At 44.5% G+C, this 8,324-nt stretch overlaps 1 long non-coding RNA gene across 1 annotated transcript; it reads right to left on the bottom strand.

The window, feature by feature from the left end:
• Nucleotides 1-1,668: 1,668 nt before the first annotated feature.
• LOC144587598 (uncharacterized) lies at nucleotides 1,669-2,996 on the bottom strand. The gene is made up of 2 exons (XR_013542754.1): nucleotides 2,808-2,996; nucleotides 1,669-1,836 (listed from the first exon to the last, which is right to left on the bottom strand). It is a non-coding gene; the product is annotated as an uncharacterized LOC144587598 (long non-coding RNA).
• Between the last annotated feature and the right edge of the window lie 5,328 nt (nucleotides 2,997-8,324).

Below are 8,324 nucleotides of genomic sequence, written 5' to 3'. Positions count from 1 at the left end.
CTGGAGCTGCCCAGTCATGGTGCACTGTCCTTTACTGCTGTGCTGCAGAGAGATGTTGCCTTCTGTACCTAAAAAAGGCTTGAGGACAGCTGAGCACTCCCAAGAAACATTGGTCAGGGGGGCAGACACAATCCTGCTACCCCTCATGTATTCCTCTAAGTCTGTGGTTCCCAGCCTCTGGTCCCCATTGTTCTTGGACTACAGCTCCCAGTTCTTGGACTACAGTACAACTCGTGGTGAAGGCTTCTGGGTGTGTGTGTGTGTTTAAATCCAGGAACTGTTTTGAGAACCACTATTCTAAATGCACATAGAAAATGCTTAGAGATACATAGTCAACAACAGCCTTCTCTCCTTGAAAAATCAATTGTGTTTGTTCTATTAGATGCACCGGGAAGAAGGACAGCTATATTGGAAAGACAGCCAATATATGGGCTGATTTAACACATGGGCTGATTTGACAGAAAGAATTGCAGAAGGTCAAGGCTGACAGGACAGCAGGTCCTCTGAGATTCAGTGTTATGGCCAGTGCAGAAGAAACAATGGTTTCGGATTTTTAAATAATCGGTTTGGGATTTTTTTTAAAAAAAAAGAGAAGGAAAAAGAGGACCAAACCAAAAGGGGGAGAGAAAAAAAAGAATGAGAGCAATGAAGCAAAGTTTCTGTGATAGCTTAGAAGTGTATGTGGCATGTTGAATCTGAAAGAGAAACAAAAAACAAACAACAGGGGGGAAAGTACAGTTGGGTCTTGACTTGAGAACTTAATCCGTATTGGAAGGCGGTTCTCAAGTCAAAAAGTTCTCAGGTCAAATCTGCATTTCCCATAGGAATGCATTGAAAACCATTTGATCCGTATCTGCTCTTTTCCCTCCATAGAAACTAATGGGAAGCTGCTATTCTGCCTTCAACCACTACAGGGGATATTTTGTTTCTTTTTTTCTTAGGTCAAGAAAGGTTCAGGGAAGGCAAGGAAAATACAGTCCAGGCAGTAGAGTACCAGGCAGTCTGAAGACTGTCTGCCAATCCACTCTCTAAACGCTGGGAGGAGTGAGGAAGCAGACAGGCACCCTTTTCACTGGCCAACAATTAACTGAAAGTTCAAATTTTGCACTTTCCCTGCCTCCCACGTGGTTTTTTTCAGTTCTTAACTCAAATCTAAGTATGTAAGTCAAGTCAATATTTTCCTATGAGAGTGGTTCTTAAGTCAAAATGTTCTTAACTCAAGCCGTTCTTAAGTCAAGACCCCACTGTAATAGACTAGAAGCAAGCAGCAGCTGCCGCCGTTCACAGGGAGATGTAATGACCCCAGTTATGACCCACCCAAGACAAGAACCCGCCAAATAAGTTAGGAAGTTAGAAGCCTAAAAAGAAAAACTGCAAGCCTGCCCTGTGCTATGGAGAGAAGCAGTTCTGCTGGAATGAGAGATGAATCTGACCTTTCAGATGGCTGGAGGCCAAACATTTGGGCCTGGTTTTGTTTTGTTGATAAAGACTTCACAGTAAGTACGATATATGCTGCCAGCCTCACTGCAGTGCCTTTCCTCACATTTTCCATCTTTCATGCTCACAAGGGCATGGAAGTCTCTCACCAAAAATGTCCCGTGTTCTGTTTCCTCGCTGATCTTCATCCACTCAGCACCCAAAAGAAGACTTTGAGTAACTCATGAAGTCAATACATTTTCCCTGTTGTTTTATTCAGGCAACTGTCTTAAGCCGGTGGCTGGTTTTGAATGTGTCTTCCACAAATATTACCTAACTCCCCATTTTTGCCACCTGGCTGGTTGAATTCATTAGATTTGCATTTCCTTGAGGGAAAGATCCATTTCGTACTTCCTGAAGCTGGAAATAGTATAAAGAGCATTTCTAAGGCTTATAATGCATTTTGGTGAAGTAGCAGTAAATTATGTCATCCGTGTTTTATAATATTGTGCTCTTACATTTTGTTACTCGTATTTTTAATGATCCGAACTATCATAAAACTTTACTAAGTTTCCTTACATTTGCTTTCTCAACCTCTTTCTTTCTTATATACTAGGTTACTGCAAAATGCTAAGGCGTTGACCCCATATATCCTCCCATTTTACATGGGAGTAAGCATCATTGGAGCAGGGAGAGAAGGACCTTTGGATTTTGCACATGGATATATTGCATTAAACTACTGAAGGAAGGAAAGGGGGACTAGCTTAACATTTGCTGTTTTTAGTAGCAGATGTCTGTGTTTACCACAATATTAATTTGGCACTGTGAAACTTTCCCACTCACAAATGCATACAATGGGACCTGAGAACTTGTATTCAACACATTCATGCACACCAAAGTATCTTCTCTCATTCCCAATCTCTCTTTCTCTCTCCCCCTCTTTGTTGAAAAGTTTTAAATGTTTTATAAACCAAGTTTCTAATAAAAATGGAGGGCAACATTTCCAGTTGCCTGGTAAAATAATTAATTCAATTTTCCATAAGATGTATGGATTCATCCTAGTTCAGGGAGAACAATGCAAGAATGCTTAATTATTTGTGCATCGTTATATACAGTTTTTAGAAATCCATTCACCTTTGAAGGAAAACAACAACAATCATGCTAGTAGTACCCTGTACGTATCCAACAGGAGAGGATGGATAACTCAATCCATAAATCAATCATCGTACTGAAAATCCTCCTGTATCACACGACAAAAATCATCCGTGGGTTATAACCTTATCACAGACAGACTTAATGAACAAGGCAGGAAAAAAAAGAAACCTCATTTTTATTTTAACTACAGTCATGAAAAATTAGAAATTGACATATAGAAAAGATGAACAATTTACCTCAGTCTCAGATATATTTGTCCGTACATTCACTGCAGATGCATCCCAAGCACTCACCCCATTGAGGGGGGTCTGTCAGCAGGTTTTGAGTGCCCTGAAAGGTCAGTAAATAGTCATTTAATATGCCATTGTTCTGTTTATTCTGCCACGAAGGGGAAGGAGTCCTGGTTGTGATTTTTCTGTCTCATGTACCAAAATAACTTGGATCCCTTCAGCAAAATTGCACTTTAAGAGGCATGGGGGGGACATGATGCGCTGCTCCACCTCAAGCAGAAAACTGCCTTGTCTCAGTCCTGAGTCCAGGCTATCCTATTTATGTGTGAACTGGCAATTTAAAAAGAAGATGAAGAAGAATGTGAAAAGTAGCAGTTTAATACCCTAGCGTTGTGGCATTTTTTAAAGCTGAGAACTATAGGAGTGCAAAACCCTAAGGATTACTGTGCTCTGATCCATGTGTTCACCCTAGGAGGTGGAAATCACGTTGGTACACTTAAAACGGGACCCAAATGAAATCCACAGGGCATCCTTGCATGTGTAGGCATCCTTCAGTCTCGAGAGACTATGGTATCGTGCTCTGTATGGAGGACTTGGAACAGCGTCTAGTGTGGCTGAGAAGGCCAATTCGAGAGTGACAATCCCTTCCACACTGAAGACAAATCCAATCTGTCCCCTGTCCAGCTCCCTGGTTTTGCTTGTTTCGGGACTGCCTCTTTGCCTCGGTCTGCTGGACAAGTGTCTCTTCAAAATGGGAGAGGCTGTGATGCACCGCCTGCCTCCAGGCTGAATGCTCAGATGTCAAGGTTTCCCATCTGTTGAGGTCCATTCCTAAGGCCTTCAGATCCCGCTTGCAGATGTCCTTGTAACACAGTTGTGGTCTCCCTCGGGGGCGGCTTCCCTGCACTAATTCTCCATACAGGAGATCTTTTGGAATCCGACCATCAGCCATTCTCACGACGTGCCCAAGCCAACGTAGACGGCGCTGTTTCAATATTGTATACATGCTGAAAATTCCAGCTCGTTCTAGGACTACTCTATTTGGAACTTTGTCCTGCCAGGTGATACCAAAGATACGTCGGAGACAACGCATATGGAAGGTGTTCAGCTTTCTCTCCTGCCATGCACAAAGGGTCCAGGACTCGCTGCAGTATAGGAGTGTGCTCAGGACACAGGCTCTATAGACCTGGATTTTGGTGTATGCCGTCAACTTCTTATTAAGCCATACTCTCTTTGTGAGTCTAGAGAACATGGTAGCTGCTTTCCCAATGCGTTTATCCAGCTCGACATCTAGGGAGAGAGTGTCAGAGATTGTTGAGCCAAGGTACACAAATTCATGAAGAACCTCCAGTTCTTGCATGGAGATAGTAATAGAGGGAGGTGAGTCCACGCCCTGGCACATGACTTGTGTTTTCTTCAGGCTGATAGTTAGTCCAAAGTCTTGGCAGGCCTTGCTGAAATGATTCATAAGTTGTTGGAGGTCTTCAGCACACTGGGCAACAATGGCTGCATCATCAGCAAAGAGGAAGTCCCACATGCATTTCAGTTGGACTTTGGTCTTCGCTCTCAATCTAGTGAGATTAAAGAGCTTTCCATCTGATCTTGTCCGGAGATAGACACCTTCCGTTGCAGTTCCAAAGGCCTGCTTCAGCATGACAGCAAAGAAGATCCCAAATAGGGTTGGCGCAAGGACACAGCCTTGTTTTACTCCTCTTCGGATGTCAAAGGGATCTGATGTTGAGCCATCAAAAACTACAGTGCCCTTCATTTCCTCATGAAAGGACCTGATGATATTAAGGAGTTGAGGTGGACATCCAATCTTGGGAAGTCCGTCCCTGCTAACCAAGTCAAAGGCCTTTGTGAGATCTATGAAGGCCACAAAGAGTGGCTGTTGTTGTTCCCTGCATTTCTCCTGCAACTGTCTGAGGGAAAATACCATGTCGGTGGTGGATCTATTAGCTCGAAAACCACACTGTGATTCTGGATACACTCTGTCTGCAAGCACCTGGAGTCTCTTCAGCACAACACGGGCCAGCAACTTCCCTACAACGCTGAGAAGAGAGATACCACGGTAGTTATTGCAGTCGCCCCTGTCGCCTTTGTTCTTATACAATGTGACGATGTTTGCGTCCTTCATGTCCTGTGGTACTCCACCTTCTCTCCAGCAAAGACAAAACACCTCATACAGCTCAGTGGTGATGATCTCTTTGCAGCACTTCAAAACTTCAACGGGGATGTTGTCCTTTCCAGGTGCCTTGCCAGAGGCAAGGGAATCCAAGGCCGCTTTTATTTCTGCTAAAGTTGGTTCATTGTCCAGCTCTTCCAAGAGAGGCAGGCACTCAATGTTATTTAGTGCCTCTTCCGTTACTACATTCTCTTTAGAATATAGCTCAGAGTAGTGCTGCACCCAGCGTTCCATCTGCTGTGCTCGGTCCTGCATGATCACGCCTGTAGTAGACTTTAAGGGAACAGATTTCTTCTGTATTGGACCTAGAGCCTGCTTGATACCGTCATACATTCCCTTGATGTTACTTGTGTTCGCTGCTATCTGTATCTGAGAGCAGAGCTGAAGCCAATAATCATTGGAACATCTCCTGGCAGTCTGTTGGACTTGGCTATGAGCAGCTCGCAGAGCCTGCAAGTTGTACTCACTAGGACAGGCTTTGTATGCTGCTAGAGCTCTCCTCTTATCCTCAATGGCTGGAATCAGCTCCTCCGAATGGGCTTCGAACCAGTCAGCCGTCTTTTTGGTCTTCTTGCCAAATGCGGACAAGGCAGTGTTATAAACAGCGTTCTTGAAGTGTTCCCATCGTTCAGGTGCATTCGCATCAGCCGGGCCTGGAAGGGTTTCCTGAAGCGCTTGGGCAAATTCCTCCACTTTTCTTTGATTGCGAATCTTGTTGATGTCTATACGTGGTCTTCCTTCCTTTTTAGTGTGATACAATCTCTTTGCTCGCAGTTTTATTCTGCTAAACACCAGGGAGTGATCAGTATCACAATCAGCACTCTGGTAACTGCGTGTGATCGTAATACTAGATAGGCTAGAACGTCTAGTGAGGATCAAATCAAGCTGATGCCAATGCTTCGATCTTGGATGTCTCCAGGAAACTTTGTGTTGAGGCTTTGTATTAAAGAACGTGTTGGTGACACAAAGACCATAATAACAGCAAAACTCCAGCAAGCATTGGCCATTTTCATTCATCTTCCCAATGCCAAAACGGCCTAGACAGGTGGGGCAAGAGTTGTGATCAGCATCAACTCTAGCGTTAAAGTCTCCGAGAATGAAAAGCGGCTCTCTCTCAGGGACTTTTTTGATAGTAGCCGCCAGATCGTCATAGAATTTGTCTTTGACTTCTGTTGTGGATGACAGTGTTGGTGCATATGCACTGATGAGGGTGACCAGTCCCGCTGATGAGTGGAGCTGCAGAGACAGGATTCTTTCACTCCCCACAGTAGGTGGAACAATGGATCTCAGTAGAGTATTTCTGACCGCAAAGCCAACACCATATTCCCTGTTCTCGTTCAATGGTTTTCCCTGCCAGAAGAATGAGAAGTTTTTTTCTTTGACGGATCCCATGTCTGGCAATCTTGTCTCTTGCAGGGCAACAATGTCCATCCGCAGTCTACTCAGTTCAATGTCAATGACAGCTGTCTTGCGCACGTCGTCTATTTCCTGCAGGTTCTCAGAAAAGCCAGGGGTCATTGTCCGAACATTCCAGGTGCCCAACTTTAGGGCAGATGTTTTCTTCTGATTGTTGCATGGTGCAGTGTTATTGATCTGCTTTTCGGCTCTCCCAGCATCAGAAGTAGCTCCTGGCATCATGCTCTACGCATCCTTGCATATCGTTCGACTAACAGAGGTATTAGGCACTCAGGTTAAGATCTAATGCAACCCTTGAAAAACTGTCAAATCCTCTTTCACTCACATACAGATACAAACATGAGGTAGCAACTGAAAACTTCACAAAGCATTGTGTACTGTCTCCCCATTTCAAATGCACCATTTATGTGGTAAAATTATTCTGTGCCCTAACTCACAACAGAAACAGGCTATTCAATTGTTTAAACACACACACACACACACACACACACACACACACACACACACACACACACACACACAGGTTTATGGATGTGGGATATTGTTCTTTGTAGCCACAATTCAAAATTGGGTGGGAAATGGCCTAATATTGCTGCACATTATCGTGGCTGTATTGCCAGCAGGAAAAAGGAGGCCAAGCTTTACATAGCAAAAGGCAGCCTGAATGTTGATGACACCGATGGCAGCAGTCAAGATGGTCTACAGCGGAGGTCCCCATCCCCCGGTGTGCGGCCCGGTGACAATCCGTGGCCTTGGCAGGACCGCGCTCTAGAGACAGATCTCGCGCCCCACAACACACACTTCCCCACTCATGCCCATACGCACAAACGGCCCACCCACCTATACACACAAGTGCCCTGCCCACCTGCGTGTGTGCACAAGCACACCCCACCCACCCACGAGTGCCCCCCACCCATCCGTGCTTGCGTCTAAGCATGCCCTGCACATGCACGAGCGAGCACCCTGCCCAACCGGGAGCACAGGGATGCTCCACCCCCCCACGGACCCCACCCCCCCCAACCAGTCCGAGGTTCAGAAAAGGTTGGGGACCACTGGTCTACTACCATTCACAAATTGACCCATGCAAAGGAAAATCCCAGAAGGTGACTTGTTTTTTCATCAGTTAACCACTTTTCACCCAAACACAAATCAGTTGTCAGAGCTGGCTTTTGACAAGTGTGAATGGTAGAATGACTTAAATGAGTGAGCTTCTGAATATTTGTTCTCTATTTTTTTAAAAAAATATATGCATATTTTTACAACAGAACACTGAATCCCTTTCCCAGCTCCAATGCCTATTTGGCCAGGAAAGAGCTAAAAAGTTCTCCTCCTGAAGAGTCAGCTAATGGGGTCCTGACTGACAAGGTGAAAAGTTCAGATTGCCCGAGACATGGAGCTGACTTCCCCATAGAGATATATGTCAAAATGCCCCTTTCTGGAGCACTATTGCTCCATTACTTTCTTTAAAGCAAGCCTGTTTTGTTTGGGTTTTTTATTATTATCCAAAGAAAATCTCTCTTTGGACTGTTTGTGTGACTTTTCATTGCTCTCCAAACATCTCCTTTCCCAGCTCATGAAACTGTAACAATGCATGTACTCGGAAATGCTCTTGCTGGTAAACTTGTTCCACGCATGTTCAGTCTGATAACATGGGCAATAACAAAGGGCCCTGCAGCCAGGATTCCTTCCAAATAAACAAGGGGTGGGGCCAACCATTCTCTTTTAAGATAAGCAAGACTGATATTTCCAATTCATTTGATCTATTTTAAATCTGGGGACTTTTAAGGTCACTTTTTTCTGCACAGGGGGAGCGAAACAGTTTACATTTAAAAAAAAAAGAATTTGAAAACTCTTTGCCCAAACTCCGTCAACTCTGACACAGAGTAACAGCAAACAGTTTGCTACATCTGTGTCAACCTTGG

This window comes from Pogona vitticeps, chromosome 1, assembly GCF_051106095.1.
Source record: "Pogona vitticeps strain Pit_001003342236 chromosome 1, PviZW2.1, whole genome shotgun sequence".
Taxonomy (NCBI): domain Eukaryota; kingdom Metazoa; phylum Chordata; class Lepidosauria; order Squamata; family Agamidae; genus Pogona; species Pogona vitticeps.
Note: the sequence above shows the minus strand (reverse complement) of the source record. Positions and strands in the feature narration are given on the sequence as shown.